The sequence below is a fragment of the Oryctolagus cuniculus genome, chromosome 1 (assembly GCF_051225735.1).
Source record: "Oryctolagus cuniculus isolate XC-2025 breed Fujian yellow rabbit chromosome 1, ASM5122573v1, whole genome shotgun sequence".
NCBI classification, from domain to species: domain Eukaryota; kingdom Metazoa; phylum Chordata; class Mammalia; order Lagomorpha; family Leporidae; genus Oryctolagus; species Oryctolagus cuniculus.
The window spans coordinates 106,940,778-106,957,671 of record NC_142867.1 but is presented as its reverse complement, the minus strand read 5'-3'; positions in this window follow the sequence as shown (position 1 = coordinate 106,957,671).

Here is a 16,894-nt window from a genome sequence, read left to right as displayed (position 1 = left end):
TCTCTAAGTAGGCTGAGTTATACTGCATAGTTGCTTCTTTCTTATTTACTAATGTCTACATTTTTTGCTGTCCACCTAGGAAAAAGCCCATTGACATTTGTTCCCTGTAATCCTGACACAACAAAGCTTCTACTGCAAAACATCAGCCCCTGTTCTACTGACATCCACTTCCCCCACCTCCACCTTCTTAATATCATCCTGCAACCCTGCCCTCTGGTCTTCTAACTCTTCTGTTTGTTCAAGCTACTCAACCAGCATTCAACACCCATTGTGATCTGTTCTGTATTATTCCAGATGACTAACTAAGGGAGCTGGGGAGAAGGGAGAGAACAGAATTGGAGCAGTGATTTATCTCAATCCCCTCTTACCCACAGAAGTAAGTGCTCAACACTAAGCTCTCCAGACAGACTCACAGCACTGATGGAAGGAGGGCAGTGGGGCGGGTCTGACCACGCCCTCTAATTTTCTACTCTTAGTCTCAAAGCAGGTTACTCTATGTGGGTGTCCTTTCCTGACATGGGTGTGACTGCAACAGCTGTGACTGTTAAGAAAGATGTGGAGAAATGGCTTTGGCTCCTAGTATCACACGGCATCCCGTGACCAGACAGGACGTGTGTTGGAGCGTGCTGTGATCATTCCTCTTCAGCTTTCCATTGCTTCCTGTATCAGTATCACCCAGTTTCTCAGAGTTCATCTCTGTGGTTTTGAGTTCATCACCAGAGTTTCCTTTTCATTGACTTGTTCACACAATGTAGTAGAAAGAGCAGCCAACTTGCTTATGAAACTTATTTGAATAACACCAAAAAGTAAAATATTTTCTGGCCTGAAGACTTTACTGTGATCAAAACATAGCCATTATTTTCATTTGCTCATGTCCAAGCTTATACATCACAGACAGATCTTTCAAACATCCTCTGTACACAAGTCTAAATTTTTTAAAAAAAAATATTTGAAAGCCAAAGAGAGAGGGAGAGAGAGAGAGGGAGAGAGAGGGAGAGAGAGGGAGAGAGAGGGAGAGAGAGGGAGAGAGAGGGAGAGAGGGAGAGAGAGGGAGAGAGAGGGAGAGAGAGGGAGGGAGATGGAGAGAGAGAGAGAGAGAGGTCTTCCATCTTCTGGTTCACTCTGTCCATAGCCTAATACATAGACTCAAAACTTTGGGGTGGGTGTTTGGCTTAGTGGTTAAGCCACGGCTTGAGATGCCCGAATCTCATATCAGTGTGCTTGGTTGGGGTCCTGCTCTACCACTTCCAATTCAGCTTCCTTCTAATGAGCACTCTGAGAGGCAGTATGTGATATACCAGGTACTTGGATACCTGCCACCCATTTGGGAGACCTGGGTTGCATTCTGGGTTCCTTGTTTTAGCCTAGCCTAGCCCTGGCTGTTGTGGGCATTTGGGGAGTGAATCAGCAAATGGATGAGGTCTCTCTCTCTCTCTCTCTCCCTCCCAGCCTTTCAAATAAAAGGAAAATAAATAAATAAAATTTTATAAGCGCCTTGAGATAGTGTTCTCTTCTTCCCAAATGTTACTAGTAATAAAGTAAGCAGAATAATACTTGCTTCATCCCATAAGTAGCTTGTTTTTCTCTTCTGAAAAAGAGGCATGCAATTCTTTCAGAAGCTGGTCTTGCTTATTGAAGCCTGAGCTCTTCAGCCTGCTGTCTCCCTGAACAGACAGACTGCCTCCTGGTTTGAGAAGAGCAGCCCTGGTCCCAGCACCTGCTCTTGTTCCCATATGTTCCCATGCCATCCACCCATCACACCGGTCGCCCTCAGTGCTTTGGGAATTATGTAGGTTCTTTCTTGCTCACCTCACCTTTTCCTCTTTCCCCCAAAGAAGCCCCACTCTCTTCCTTTCCTCCAGTCTGAAAAATTGCATTTCTCTCAATGTCATTTCTTTGAGATGTGAGCTGGAACAAATCTAGAGCAGCTGCTTCATTTCTAAGTGTCCTTTAGGGACCCCCTCAGCAGACACTTTGCAGAATATAATGATGACATTCTAACGAGCATTAATGTACATGTTGTCATTTTTCTATATTCACTCTTCCCACAGGAGGCATAGCTCTGAGAAGGGACACCAAAAAGCAGGGAGATGGGGTGAAAGTTTTGTGGGAAAAGTCACTGGTAACCTACTCACTAGCTAAAAACACTCACTGCAGAGGAGAGAAAAGCTAGGAGGGTGAGTGGGGGTGGAATCTTCCAGAAGACAAGAGGGTGGGCAAGGGGAGCCACAGCAGGGAGAAGCCTGGGGGAAGTAGGAGGCAAAGATTTGGAAGGAGATGAAGACTTCAAAATTGAGTCAGGACTCAAGACTCCGTCTTTCTGGATCACAAATATTACACACATTTTCTTCAGTTCCTGACCTGTATCATTTGTGTTGCAAGAAGTCATTCAATCAATCACTCATTCATTCATTCCTTTAGTCATTTATCTAACAGATACTGATTGAACTCTTTCTCCCAGGCAAATGTTGTGCTAGACGCCAAAGATGCAAGGGTGAATCAGACGGGTGAGGACCTCTCAGAACTCAGTTGACCTACGGTAGCTGTGAGGTCAATGAAGGGTTCACTGTTTTCCTCATTACAGATTGGAGGGAATTCTCAAGAAAGTTAAGGGAATTCTTTTGAATTCCAGTGTATACATAGTTAAGCTCAGATTTCAACCAAATTCTGCCCACGGGTCAAATATCTTTCAAGTTCTTTGTTTTACAGGAAACATGGGAGGGAGTAAGAGGGAGACTCAGTCCCAGGGCTGTGGATCCTGGGAGCCCTGAGAGAACCTGTCTGTTCTGAGCTGTCAGCCAACATGCACTGAGCAGCAGAGAGGATGAGGCCTCCCTTGGCTTGGGGCTTGTGTAAGGGCTGAGATTGGAGCAAGTTTAGAGGAAGCTCCATTGGCTCCTCCCAAGCAACGTTATTTTCCACTCTGAGTAGATTCTACAAACATCTCATAATGTGTTTTCCCTAATTAATGAATTGATTCACAATTAATTATACATTTATATATTTCTTCACTATTTGCAAAGCTTTTGCGTTCATTATCATAGTTGTAATTCCATGAGGTCAGCAGGGGAAGAGTCTTTACTCCCAGCAGATAGATTAAGAAGTAGGGGCTCAGAGAGGTCCACCTGCTGCAAATCATCCAGACAGGAAGCATCAAAGCCAGAGTCCAGCACCAGGTCTTCTAATGCAAGCCTCTGCTCTTCCTCAAGTCTCGCGGTCTCTGTGGATCATGAAAGCCAGAGAGGGCTGTAAGGATTCCGCTCCTCATTTTATGGAAGACAACCCTGGAGAGGTTATATTACTAGCCCAAGATGGGACCAGCGATGTGGCACCAGCATCCCATATGAGTACCAGTTCAAGTCCTGACTGCTCCACTTCCAATCCAGATCCTTGCTAATGCTACTGGGAAAGCAGCAGAACATGGCCCAACTGCTTGTGTCCCTGATAGTCTTGTGGGATACCCAGATGGAGCTCTAGGTTCCTGGTTTCAGCTTGACCCAGCCCTGGCTATTACAGGCATTTGGAGAATGAACCCATGGATGGAAGATATCTGTGTGTGTGTGTGTGTCTCTCCCTCCTTCTCCCTATAACTCTTCCTTTCAAATAAATGGAATAACTTTTCATAAAAGTAATTATCCCAAGGTCACCAGCTGGCCCATGTCGATTTTCTTTCCCCAACATGGTGCCACCCCACAGTGAGGTTGGATAGACCTGTGCTAAATGCCACTCTTCTCTCTGTCTTTGAGAAGCAGATTGGAATATTCATGAGGATCTTGAAAATCGTTTCAAGGTCGAACACAAGCAAATGTGTACGTGGGTGTCGTATCTCTCAGGGGACAAAAACAAAGTCAGAGCAAGGTCTCTGTGGGGTGATGGTCCCTGAGTTCCCAGGTGAGCCAAACATTTACAAGGGCATAGAGAGACAAAGGTTCCTTAAACCAGCAAAAGGGAGGATCCCTTTCCTTCCCTTAGATGGAGTATAAGGTCAAACTTTGTCCTCTCCTGCCCATAGATCTTATCTGGGTGGGATTGTATCAAATAAATAATGTATCAGAAGATTCCTCCCGCGTTACATTAGCCCCATCAAGAGTGAGAGCATAGCCCGGGTGTGTGATAAGTGGTAATAAATGGCAGTGCTTGTCGCTGGAAATTTTTCTGGCAAATTTCCGAACCAGATTAAAAAGTAAATTAGATTTCTTCTGAAGAGTTATTTTCAAGGGTTTTTATCCACTGACGTGTGTATGCAAGATTGCAGCTTTGCCAAAGGGGAGAGAACAAAGCTGAAAAAATAAAATAAAATAAAATAAAAATCAGCACGCAATTATCTGTCTGAATAAGGCTATCGTTGGGAAGGCACCTAATCAGAGATGTCTCAAATTTGCTTAAAATACAATGTGCAATATAAAATGTATTTATAATGTGCCTCTTATGCGCCAATAAAATTGTTACCAGGGCCAGACAATTGCAGGAGACAGGGGTTGTAAAATGGAAGAGATAGAATCAAATCAGTTATTAATAACAGGTGAATAAAATAGAACTTTGGGGGAGGGGAGTAGCATATCGTTTTGTTGAGTTTTCATTTGCTTGACCAAGCCCTTTAAGTCACGAGTGTGTCAAATACAAATGACTCTGGTTCTTTCCTCTCTGGCCACTCTGCCTCCTTTCTCTTCTTTCTCTTTGCACTATTCCCATGGCCTCTTGACTGCCCTTCCTGTCTTTGGTCTTATCAACCCTTTCCATGCTGAGCTCAGAGCAACCTCCTATTCAGCAAGTCTCCCTGTGCCATCTCCCTGATTAAAAATCTTCCGAGGCTCCTCATTATCTATAAAATAGGGCCTAAATTCCTTCGCCATGTAAGCACCTTTGTTATCTGTAGCCTACTGGCTTTCTAGTCTTGCTTTGTGCGCTCATGTCCCTGCTTTCAGTAAGATAGGTTCCAGGTCTCCACTGCTTCCATGGCTCTGAACTGCTCAGTAAATTTTAAGTGAGGGAATGGGCAGAGGGATGTGGTCCCTGGAGGGTGAGTCCAAGAAAGAAGTAGCAGTGAGTGCAAATGTAAGAATTTTGGTATTGCCAGACTAAGGGATGACTCTGAACATCCTCAGCTACTGGGGAGACCAACACATGCATTGAAAAGCTGTTAGTAAAGGGCAAGTCAACTAGATTCATCCTACATAAATAATGTAATGGTTAATTTTTAATTGTCAGTAAGAGTCATTAGAATTGTTCAAGATTTGGTTTTTCTCCTCCTCTTTTTCACACCCAGTTATTGTCCACTGTAATGCTTAGAAGCAGAAGCATGGGAGTTAAAACTGAAGCCAGTTCGTTCCACTTCCAATAAAGAAGATTGGGGTAGAAAGTGGAGGTTTTGTTTCTGGACTAAAATGAGTCATATGGATTTAAATTCTCCATTTCCTTCCTCCAAGGTCCCATTGTTTCTGCTAGGGAGAAAAAAGTTGCTTCTATTTATCTTCCAAAAAGATGGAGAATTCTGCAGAATGTTTCGGAATTCTTTTCAGCTCTCCCTCCAACTACAGCCTTTCCAGCCTGAGTGTGGTGTTTTCTGGAGAATTGTTCAGGACAACTACCCTTTCTTTCCTTCTCCCTTTCCCCATTAAGTGTGTATTTTCCTTCTTCTAAAAAAAAAAAAAAAAACAGAAAAGAGGAGCATTGGGTTTGGAACACTGTGTGTTAAGGTGAAGGCTGGCTGGGGAGAAGCGTCAGAGAGAAGATGCAGGGGACTGGGGCTGAATCATGTAAATCACAAGGCCCTGAAATTACCTGAGTAGCCACTGGTTTCAGTCCAATGCCCAATGGCCTCCCGTGGGAAGCTGGGAGATGAAGGCACAGCGAGGCTTTGGGCTTCCTTCCCTGATGATATTTAGTTTCACCTCAAGTGAGAAGATCCATGTATCACTCTCACTCAGAGAAGCTGGTCTCTGGTTGCTCAGCCCAAAGTGAGTGTGGCTTGGGGAAGATATCCCAGCCCTCTTCAGAAAGCAGAAGGAATACAGAAGGAACACCTGCCCCAGAGCGCTTGGGCAACACCATTGCAATGTGCCCATGACTCTAATTGTAGGCAGGTGTGTCTTGACTGTAGGGTCAGCACAGCTACCTTGTCTGAAATTGAGTGAGAGCCAGATGCTCTGGCAGAGTTGATGAGGCTGTATCCAGGGAAGTGAGAAAGGCCAGTTGGGTCCTGTTAGATCCAGCTGGATCTTGAGTCTGTTCCATGAAGACTCCATCTAGCAATGTCTACCCAATGGATCCAGCTGGAGTGAGTGAGCACAGGAAAGAGAAAACAGGGCCTTTCTTTTTTTAAGATTTATTTATTTATTTGAAATAGTTACACAGAGAGAGAAGGAGAGGCAGAGAGAGAGAGAGTCTTCCGTCTGCTGGCCCACTCCCCAACTGGCCACAATGGCCAGAGCTGCATGAATCTGAGGCCAGGAGGCAGGAGCCAGAAGCTTCCTCTGGGCCTCCATACTCCACTGGATTGGAAGTGGAGCAGCCAGGTCACGAGCCAGCATATGCCACAGTGCCAGCTCCAAAACTGGGCCTTTCTTTAAGCTGGAAGTCATGACTGTCCATACAAACTGGCTGGCAATGGCACCTGGGTGTTTGGGCCGCAATTTCTCTGCACCATGGCCTCATGGTGACCCCACCCCACCAATACTCCAGAGGTGGGAAAACTCATTGTGGACCCAAGCTCAGTTTCTTCTGGGGATCAGGGAAAGGAAGAAACAACCCTGGAAGCAAGGCACAGAGTGCTGAGAATTCCGTGAGGTTCTCTAGTACCCACTTCCTGTGTGCTGTGTCCAACATCCACAAGCATTCTTATCACCTTCTAGCCTCCTTTAGGTTTTCCCATTGCCTTTTCTTTCCTTCTCTGGCCTCCTTCTCTTCCCTTTTTTCTTTCTTCCTCTTCCTTTTCTCCTTGGTGTCCTTTTCTTCTTGGCATCACCGTGCTCTTTTTGCTGACCCTCCCCCTGCTGCTGCAGTTCTGTAAACAGTGGTGGACAAGACTAGATCCCACTGAGAGGAACTGCACCCTAGTGCAGGAGACAGGGGAGGAAGCAAATCCATCCTTATGAAATAATGTGATACATCATGCCCAAACATGTGGAGGTACAATTCCTAGTGTCTTGTTTGAGACTCAGTCAGTGTGGATGGAGTACAGAGGTGTGGCGGTTAAGACAAGGGCTGATGCCTTACAATCCTATAAGGCTGTGCCTTGGTGGAGCATCTTGGCTTGGCTCTTGTAGGCCATGGGGATTCTTGGAAGGCTTTCAAAAAGAAGAGGAAAAGACAGCCTTCCTCCTTTGACTTCTTGTGCTCGGCTCATTCTCTGTATCAACTTCTTCCTTCTTAGTCCATTCTCTGCTGCTAAAATATAATACCTGAGATCAGGCCATTTATAAACAACAGTAGTTTATTTGGTTCATGGTTCTGCAGGCTGGGGAAGTCCACGAGCATGGAATCTGCTTCTGGTGAGGGCCTTCCAGCTGCATTCCCAAGGTGGAAGGGCAAGCAGGTGTGTGGGATGTCGAGAGCATGGTGGATGAATGCCCTCCTTTTCTAACTAACCCACTTTCACAATGACTAACCCAACCCAGCAAACTTGGCCTTAGTCTATCCATGAAGATAGTGTTCACAGAAACACTGTTGCATTTGAAGTTGAAGGAACACATTCAGAGCTTCTCTTGTTTTCTTCTGACTTTCCTTCTCTTTTTCCTCTCCTCTTTTCTCTGAGCCTCCTCCCACCTCTGCCACTGCTCAGTCCCAGATGTGCTGTGCTCAGCCAACCTCACCCAGGAATTTGGGTATCTATATGCACAGACCCAGTTTTGGAGGTAACAACATTCTTGGTACAGGCAGCAGATGCCTCTCTCTGCCCCCCAGTCTCCTCTATCTTTTTGTATGTCTCATTGTTCTCTCCTTGTTTTCCCCAGTTCCCCTGTGGTTGCCTCTTGTTCTGGGAAGAACAGAGACCCACAGTCACCTGCACAGTGGTGGGGACACAGAGGCAGAGTTAGGGTGCACCCTGCAGACTTTCAGATTGGCTGTTTAAGAACCCCTCTCTCTGGTGATCATAGTCCTTAAAGATAAGCTTACTGATAACAGTAGAGTTCCTCATACCCCATCCACACCAGTACTAATACTAATACCAATTACCAACATCAGAACTAAGAGAATTCTTTGTGTAGTAGATATTTTCAGTGCAAAAATGATTCATCCACTGGCAATATTTCAGTTAAAATTCACAACCAAGTCACCAAATGTTAGCAGAACCCATACTCTATCCAGTGCATCAAGTGCTTCGTATCCATGCAGCTCCTTCAATACTGACAAAACCTTATGAGATATGCATTTATTATTTTCATTACATAATGAGAAAACTGAGACTCAAAAAGACCAGGTAACTTAACCAAAAATACATAGTCAGTAAAGAAAGAACTTGTTTTTTCTTTTATAATTTTTGAGAGAGAGAGAACTCCCATTCATTGGTTCATTCCCCAAATGCTTGCAACAACTGGAGTTAGACAGGAGCCAAAGCTAGAAGCTGGGAGCTCAATCCAGGTCTCCACACCAGGGGTAGGCACTCAGTTATTCGAGCTGTCACCACTGCTCCCAGTGTCTGCGTTAGTATAAAGCTGAAGTCAGGAGCCAGAGCCAGAGGCAGTCACCTCAATGTGGGTTGTGGTGTCTTAACTGCTAGGCTAACCTCCTGACCCAGGAAAGGCTTGGTTTCAGATCAAGTCTTCTGACTTCAAGTGCAGGGTTTTCCTTACCACTTCTATGAGAATAGGTATTGTCACTGCTAACATCTCACAGATGATAGAAACTACATTCTTGAAGAACTCTATGATGTTACAGATAAAGCGGGTCCAAGGGACTCTCCAGTGGCAATCATAAAGCTAACACCCAAAATAATGTCCCTGAACAACATCATGGTTTTTTTCTTCTCTTGCTGATTGAGTGGTCTTCTGCTCCTCCTTCTGACCATCCCATATCAATGCCAAGGGACTGGCAGGCCTGGGGGTGGGGATAGTCAAGGTCATTGGGGTAGTGTGGTGGGGAAGGGGCCTTGGGGTCCATCTGTCACTGTGACAGCCCCATATGTCTCTTGATCAGAAGGCTCTCGCCTCCCCCCGAGCAGCTCATTATTCCTCCTGATGTTGTTGCCTGAGGAGCTGGAGCAGCGTCTCTCATGCTGCTGACTGACGATCTGGTGGAGCAGCGGCTTCCAAGTGCAGCCCCTGGCCACCGTGGCGCCTGGCAGCTGGGGGAGGCAGAGGCTGTGGACTGGCCAGTTGTTGTTCTGGGACTGGGATTGATCCATCCCCTGCGTGGGTACAGCTGGAGGGGTGGGCTGCCTGCCTGGCCAGCCGTGTTGGGAGGACTTGTTCTGAACACTCTGCTTGTGAGTTTCCAGGTGTGTGAGGTTAAGCCTGGCACCACTGCTGGGAAGGACCAGCACAGACAGAATGCATTTCTGGGCTGGGACCAACACTGCCACATGCTGTGGGAACAGAAAGTGGTTCAAAACACACACCCTGACATCAGGAGCTTAGAATTGATGCAGGACCGGAGAAGGGAGATACAGGAGGATTAATTGCATGCATTGCTCAAAACTGTGCACAGTGGTCAGGAAGAATAAAGGAACATTTACTGAAGGAAGACTTGATGTTCTCCTGGCAGGATGGTATAACCAGGAGATGAGGTGTTATGGTTAAAACACAGCTTCTGGCATTAGACCTGGCTGAGTGACTTGGGAAAATTGAGTGGCATCTCTGGACTTCATGTCCTTCTCTATAGGATGGAAGTAGTAATAACACCTGTCTCAAAGGCTTGTTGGGAGAGTGCAATAAGATGTCACAAACCAAGCATATAACCCTGTGCCTGGCACATTGCAAGATTTAGGGAGTGGCCCCTCACTGCTATGGGTGTTGGGCTGAGAGGAATCTGCTCACATTCCAGCTCTGGCTTCACTCCATGGGTCACCCTGGGCAAGTGATGGGCCTTCTCTATTCCCATCTGCAAGATGGGCTGCTTGCACCAATCTAAGGAAGTTGTTGAAAGCACCATGTAAATTGCTGGCACAAAGTAGGAGTTCAGTAAAAGTCAGCCAACAGTAGACGTTGGCAGAGGTAAGAGATTAACCTCGGTCCTGACAGGAAATGAAATACTGTTGGATTTTAATGCCCTTCTGGAAATTAATTTCTTTTTACTTATTCATAGCTATTACTTTAATGAAAATGAAATGTCTTACTTAAAGGCAAATGATTAGTTCTACTAATAGAAAGGTGAAAAGAATCTTCATCTATGAACTTTCTATTGTTCTTCCTGGCTAAGACATTGGAGGGAGTCTCACGTTGCCAGAAAGCTGAGTGTGCTCCCCAGAGGATTTTCTTGTCACCTCCTTCTAAACAGATCTCCTGTTGGCACAGCCCTGAGTTAGGGCTGGGGGAGAGAACCTCTGTCCTGCATCACCCTACCCTCTTAGGGCATTAGCCATGGACAACGCTTTCATCTTGCCAGAGGCATTTGCAAATTTAAAATAGGACTTTATTGTTCCTACTCCCGTTCTCCTCTCCTTTAATCCATTCTCCATACTGCAAAGTGATCTTTTAAAAACACAAACCTCATCACTTCTCATCCCAGCTTTACAGTCCTTAATAACTTCCTGTTGCTGTTAGGATAATGTCCATGTTCCTTATCAAGGTCAGCAGGGTCTAATGCATGATGCCCGCCTGAGTCTGCAGCTCCATCTCCTTCCTTGCATGGCCACCCAACCCCTTCCCCACCTTGATCATTACTTCCCTTCCTGGAATATCCCAGGGTCATTGCAACTTCAGGAGTTTCTATATAGAGTTCTGTTTGACCAAAATTCTTGCCACTTAGCTAAGCCCTATTTATCCTTCAAATCTCAACTGTAAATATAATTCTTTGAGGAGGCATTGCTGACTTCCTTATATTGACTTTTGGCTCCTATAGCATTAAGGCCCTGACCTCTTATGTGAAAATCCTCTCTCTCTCTCTCTCTCTCTCTCTCTCTCTCTCTCTCTGCATTGTGGACCATGTGGTAGTCTCAGAGTGATGCCTTCAGTGTACCCCTTCTTATAGCCATGCCCTTTGCAATGTGTCTTTGTAGTTACTCACATTGAGAAATGGAGTCTGTTCTTCTCCTCCTTGGTTTTGAGCTGACTCTGAGCTTGTTTTGGCTAATAGAATGCAGCAGAAGAGATGTGTCAGTTCTGAGCCAAGACCTTGGGAGACTTTGCACATTTCCATTAGTTATCCAGGAAGCCTACTAGGTTTCCAAGTAAACAACTATGGACTGACCTGCCAGAAGAGAGACCAGATTTTCCAGTCCCCTTTGATATCTTAGACAACACCCATCAAACCCCAAGAATCAAAGCTTCCTGAACAGCAGCATGTGACTGCAGATACATGAATGAACTCAACAAAGACCAGAAGAATCATCCAGCTGAGCCCAGTCCCAAGTGCCAACTCACAGTAGTTGCTACTTTAAGCCAAAGAGCTTTGCAATAGTTTTTAAAATAGCCTAAACTAACTGACCTAAACCTTTTGTAGAATAAGATAAAATAAATATATTAGCAGGTAGATACACAATAATGCAAGATAGTGTTTGCTGAGTCTGCCAAGAATGGATAGATAGACATGCAAGTACAAAGGGATGAAGGATCGCTGAGAACAGGAGTTATACACAGAGGAGGTGATGAATTCATGTACTTATTTTTATTGTAGGTTTCCTGAGTTCATGGACTATGTCTCAGAATTATTTGATATTTTTTGCAATACCTAGCGCATTGTAAACTATAGTATACAATTCAAAAAGTACTGGTTGGGTGATTTTTTAAAAGGATGGAAACTGCATTCATCTTGTTCATTTTTATTTTTCCCAACACATGAACAGTGCCTGGGACATAGAAGGCACTCAGTAAATAATATTTATGGATGAATAAATGAGTGTCTGACTTTGTGAATAAAACATACATAGGAGCAAGCATCTTTCCAGGCAGCGTTTATGGTTATGAGAGGTGAGGAGAAAAGAGCAGAAGCGTGCATGGTGGTAGGAAAGCAGACCCCTAGACTCATCCTATCACTGGCAATTCCTCCAAACCTTCCAGGTAGCACAATTATTTATCATTGTGCTCTTACACAATGTTCGCTTTTCCCCTTGCTTATTCCTTTTCTTTCAATTCCCTGTTCCTTCTGTCTTCTCAACCTTTTCTGAGTTAGCATCTTCAAATAGTGGTGGCCATCTACAAAGTTAGGGCTCTGGGTTGGGGGGACAGGGGAGAAGGGGGTTGGCACAAACAAGGAATCTCTGGCAGGTGCAGAGTAATAATAGGTTCTCAATTCATTTTCTCTTTCCCCTTCCTAAAAAGTCCAATAATAATTTGGAAAGTATGAAAGGAAAATAGAAATGAAAGAGAAAACGTGTGCAATCCATGACACTACATCTGGGCTATTCTTTCAAATCTGAAATGATCACTTAAGAGAAATCTCTGTGGTGCCAGGACACTGTGTGTGCAACCATCCGGAGTCTTGATAACAGTGGCCTGAGCCAGCCCTCAGATCACAATGTGGCACCTTTTTTGTTAAGATTATTTATTTGAAAGACAGTGTTACAGAAAGAGGTAGAGACAGAGAAAGAGGTCTTCCATCCATTGGTTCACTCCCCAGAGCTGTACCTAACCAAAGCCAGGAGCTAGGAGCTTCTTCTGGGTCTCCCACGTACATGCATGGGCCCAAGGGCCTGGGCCATCTTCTCCTGCTTTCCCAGACCATAGCAGAGAGCTGGATCAGAAGTGGAGCAGCTGGGACTTGAACTGGCGCCCATATGGGATGTCGGCACTTCAGGCCAGGGCTTTAATCCGCTGTGCCACAGCACCAGCCCCCAAAGTGGCACTTTTTTTTTTTTTTTTTGACAGGCAGAGTGGACAGTGAGAGAGAGAGACAGAGAGAGAAAGGTCTTCCTTTGCCGTTGGTTCACCCTCCAATGGCCGCCGCTGCAGCCGGCGCACCGCGCTGATCCGATGGCAGGAGCCAGGATCCAGGTGCTTTTCCTGGTCTCCCATGGGGTGCAGGGCCCAAGCACCTGGGCCATCCTCCACTGCACTCCCTGGCCATAGCAGAGAGCTGGCCTGGAAGAGGGGCAACCGGGACAGAATCCGGCGCCCCAACCGGGACTAGAACCCGGTGTGCCGGCGCTGCAAGGTGGAGGATTAGCCTATTGAGCCACGGCGCCGGCCCCAAAGTGGCACTTTTTGAAAGTAACAGTCTCGCTCTGTCTTCCAGGCACACAGCCCTTGCACGTGCACAGTTTGCACTTGTCCTTTCACCTGTTGGTTGTATTTCAACTCCTCGGATCATGGCTACTCCCTCTCACCCAAATCAGCCTATTCCTTTTCTTTAAACTTCCTAGCTCTCCTTGCCCTGCAATGTCTAGCTTATATTGTAAGTTACTCATTTGATATTTATCGTAAATAATCCCATGACATTTCTTGTTTGAATCATCACAATAACTAAGCTCCTAGAAGGAAAAGTACAACCTTTTCTTTGATGGCACATAGCACCAAGGACAGAACCTGACATACCGGGGTTCCAAGTTGATTTACTGAATGAGAACATGAGTGCAAGTCTCCCTGAGAACAGCTGGTTTGCTCTGAACAAACCCTGTGTCACTAAGGACAGTTACCATGTACAGCTTTCTGGCCTCAGCACTTTACATGGCCTGTGTAATTTAGTCCTCATGATAGCACCATAAGGTAGATACTATCATTATCTCCACAGCTGCTAAGTGAGGGTACATTTAATTCCAGCCACTTGGGCTCTGAAGTAGGAGCTCTTAATTTCCAGGAAACATGAAAACTATTGCAACAAATAGGCCACCCCAATTGAGGAAACAGCATTTCAGGTCACTCGGATACTAGCTATTTCCAATTATTTCATGTGCATTCATTTTGTTTACTCCCAAAGACCATAATAATTATTACATAATAGTAATTATGACTTATTATTATGCGTCCAGTCCTATGCTGAAAACTCTGTTCAATATTTCATCTTATCTGCCCAACATCCCTAAGCATAGGTACTATTGCTGTTATTCCTGTTTTACAGATGGGAAGCTGAAGCTCAGAGGAACAAAGCAACTTCCCAGAGTCATGGAGTCCGTGAGTTCAAAGCTTCTATCAAAACCTCAGTCTTTCCTACACTAAAGTATGTCCTTGGGGTGGGTATTTGGCATCATGTATAAGCCACCACTGAAGACACTATAACCCCAGGTTGGCGTGCCTGAATTTGCTTCTGGGTCCACTTCTGATTCCAGGTTCCTGCTAATGCACACTGTGGGAGGCAGCAGTGATGGCTCAAGTAGTTGGGTCCCTGCCACCCACATGGTATATCTGGCTTGAGTTCCTGGCTCCTATCTTTGGCTCCCATCAGGGGCCATTGTTGAACTTTGGGTAGTCAACCAGTGGGTTAGGGTTCTCTCTGTGTCCTTCTGTCTCTCTCTGTGTCTCTGTGCCTCTCAAAAATGTATCCTCTTAAGGTCTTTGACAGATTGCAAATTCCAGCTTGAACAAGGATCTGCTGAGGAACTAGTGAGATGAGGATTCCCCAGACCCCAGCCTCCGGGATTCTCTAGTAGACAGTGGTGTCTAGAATCTGCCTTTCTAGTAGAATACCTATTATTTAATTATTGAATAGGATAGCAGTGATTCTCTCTGCTGCAAGTTGTGTAATGCTGATACTCCACTATACTGACCTCCCTCCCTCTGTGAGTACCTGAAAGTCAAGTTCCCTGCAGGTTGCCCCCAGATGTTGGGCTTTGTCATGCCCTTGATATAGCAATCATGGACTTGCCTCATGGCCTACCTTCATAACCAGAATCTCAAATGTCCCTCTTCTTAATTAGAGATTCTGTCCTTATCGACCATTTGTTTTCTTATTTTGAATGATGTTTTTGGAAACTATAAATTTTTATTTGTTTGTTTATTTGTTCCAGAGGCAGAGAAAGAGTGAGCTCTCATATACTTGTTCACTCCCCAAAGGTCTATCATGGCCATGGTTTGATTGAGACAGAAGGCAGGAGCTGAGAATTCAGTCCAAGTCTCCCACTTGGTTGCAGGGACTCAACTACCTAAGCCATGCCCTGCTGCCTCCTAGGGAATGCATTAACCAAAAGCTGGACTCAAATCTAGGCATTTTGATAGGAGTTGTGATTGTCTTTGCTATTAAACCAAATGCCAGCCTTATTACTGGAAACTTCAAACCCTTTGTCCTTATCCCTGAAGGTATAACCTGATTTCGGTGCACTGTGCCATGCTGCCTCCTCCCTGGACTACACTGTCCCCACCCCACTCTTGTAAGCAGCCAGCCAAGTCCAAAGCATTTTTAAATGTTCAGACCCACAAAGCAATCATGTAGGCCTTGGCAATATCTGAACTTCTTCCCTGAAAGAATTACTCCTTGGTTCTGAGAAGGATATTAGTGGCGCATTGGCATAGTAGCCCTATCATTTCCTTTTGTTCTCCACTAGAAATTAGAAAGGTTATTTGCAAGATTTCTATAGAAAAAGCCTATCTCTTTACTAATTCAATGAATTCAAGCAAGAGTTTTGCTGCCTTTCTTGCCCCAAGGGACATCATCATCGAATTTTGGAAAAGTCCTGTCTGCTCCATCACAAGGCTGCTTTCCACATCCTTCTCTGTGTATCCTCCTGGGACCAGTGAGCTGGGTGGCTCATTCCCTAGGGGGAGTTTATGAATGTCTCTTTCAATATTAATGTGATGCCCGGCAGATGCAATGCTGAGCAGTGTGGATTTGTTACGTGGTATAGGATGGGGCATGACTTCCGTGAATAGCAGGTACGAGGTGCAGCAGGAAGTCAAGCTGGCACCAAGGGGGAGCATGTGTTTGCTAGAATGTGTGAGACCTCTGCCCCTCTGGAGAAGGCAGTCTTCATAGCAATAATTCTACTCAAGCAGTAAGAGTGCCCAACTTTGGACACATTTATAGAGACGGTTAAGATCTGTTTGCACTGTACTGGTAACTGCAAAATAGTTTGTGGTGACAGGGTTAGTGTTGTCTCTAGCAATTCCATTTCTTTAAACACCGGACCCCTGTATGAGAACCAGCAGTGGAGAACTACCAGGCCAGACTCATAGTTATGGCCGTTCATGTATCCTTTCAGAAATATCTATTTCCTCTCTATAGGCACTGTGCTGGAAAGGAAGGCAAAAGATGTGAGTAAACCAGAAATCCTACCCTTAAGCAACTTGGAGTTGGTGCTGAGGCCTGGTGGGGGGCGGAAAAATTACAATGAATTGTATTAAATTCTGTTCTAAAAACGTGTGCAGTGAATAGTGGCAAAGAAGTGGTCTCAGCCCAAATGGAAGGTGGCAGGAGGAGTGAGGAAACAATGGAATTTTTTTAAAATAAGGAACACAGGAAATGAACAACCAGAAGACGAGGGTCTTTGGCAAGAAGGGGTGGGCAGATAAACTAGGAGGCAGAGGAGGGATGAATGGCTTCAACTTCTCCGATTGTCAGTCAATACTTGCCAGTTGTCCAGGTTTTACCACCTGTCAACTAAAACTTAATTGAGAGAAATCTCTCATCAAGAGGTTAATTGTGACACACATTCCTATATCCGGGGGGAAAAATCCATCACCCGGGCAGACTGCTTCTTTTTTGGCATCTGGAACAATTCTGTCTGTTAGCCAAATGTAGATATTTGAAATCGAGTTATTTCCAGTCCTCAGGTTCTTCCTGAGTGCTCTGTCTTTCCGTGAATAGCCTCTGTCTATATTTAAAACCTCTTAACATTCTTTCCCTCATGGACTGAGGTTGTCTCTGTCTC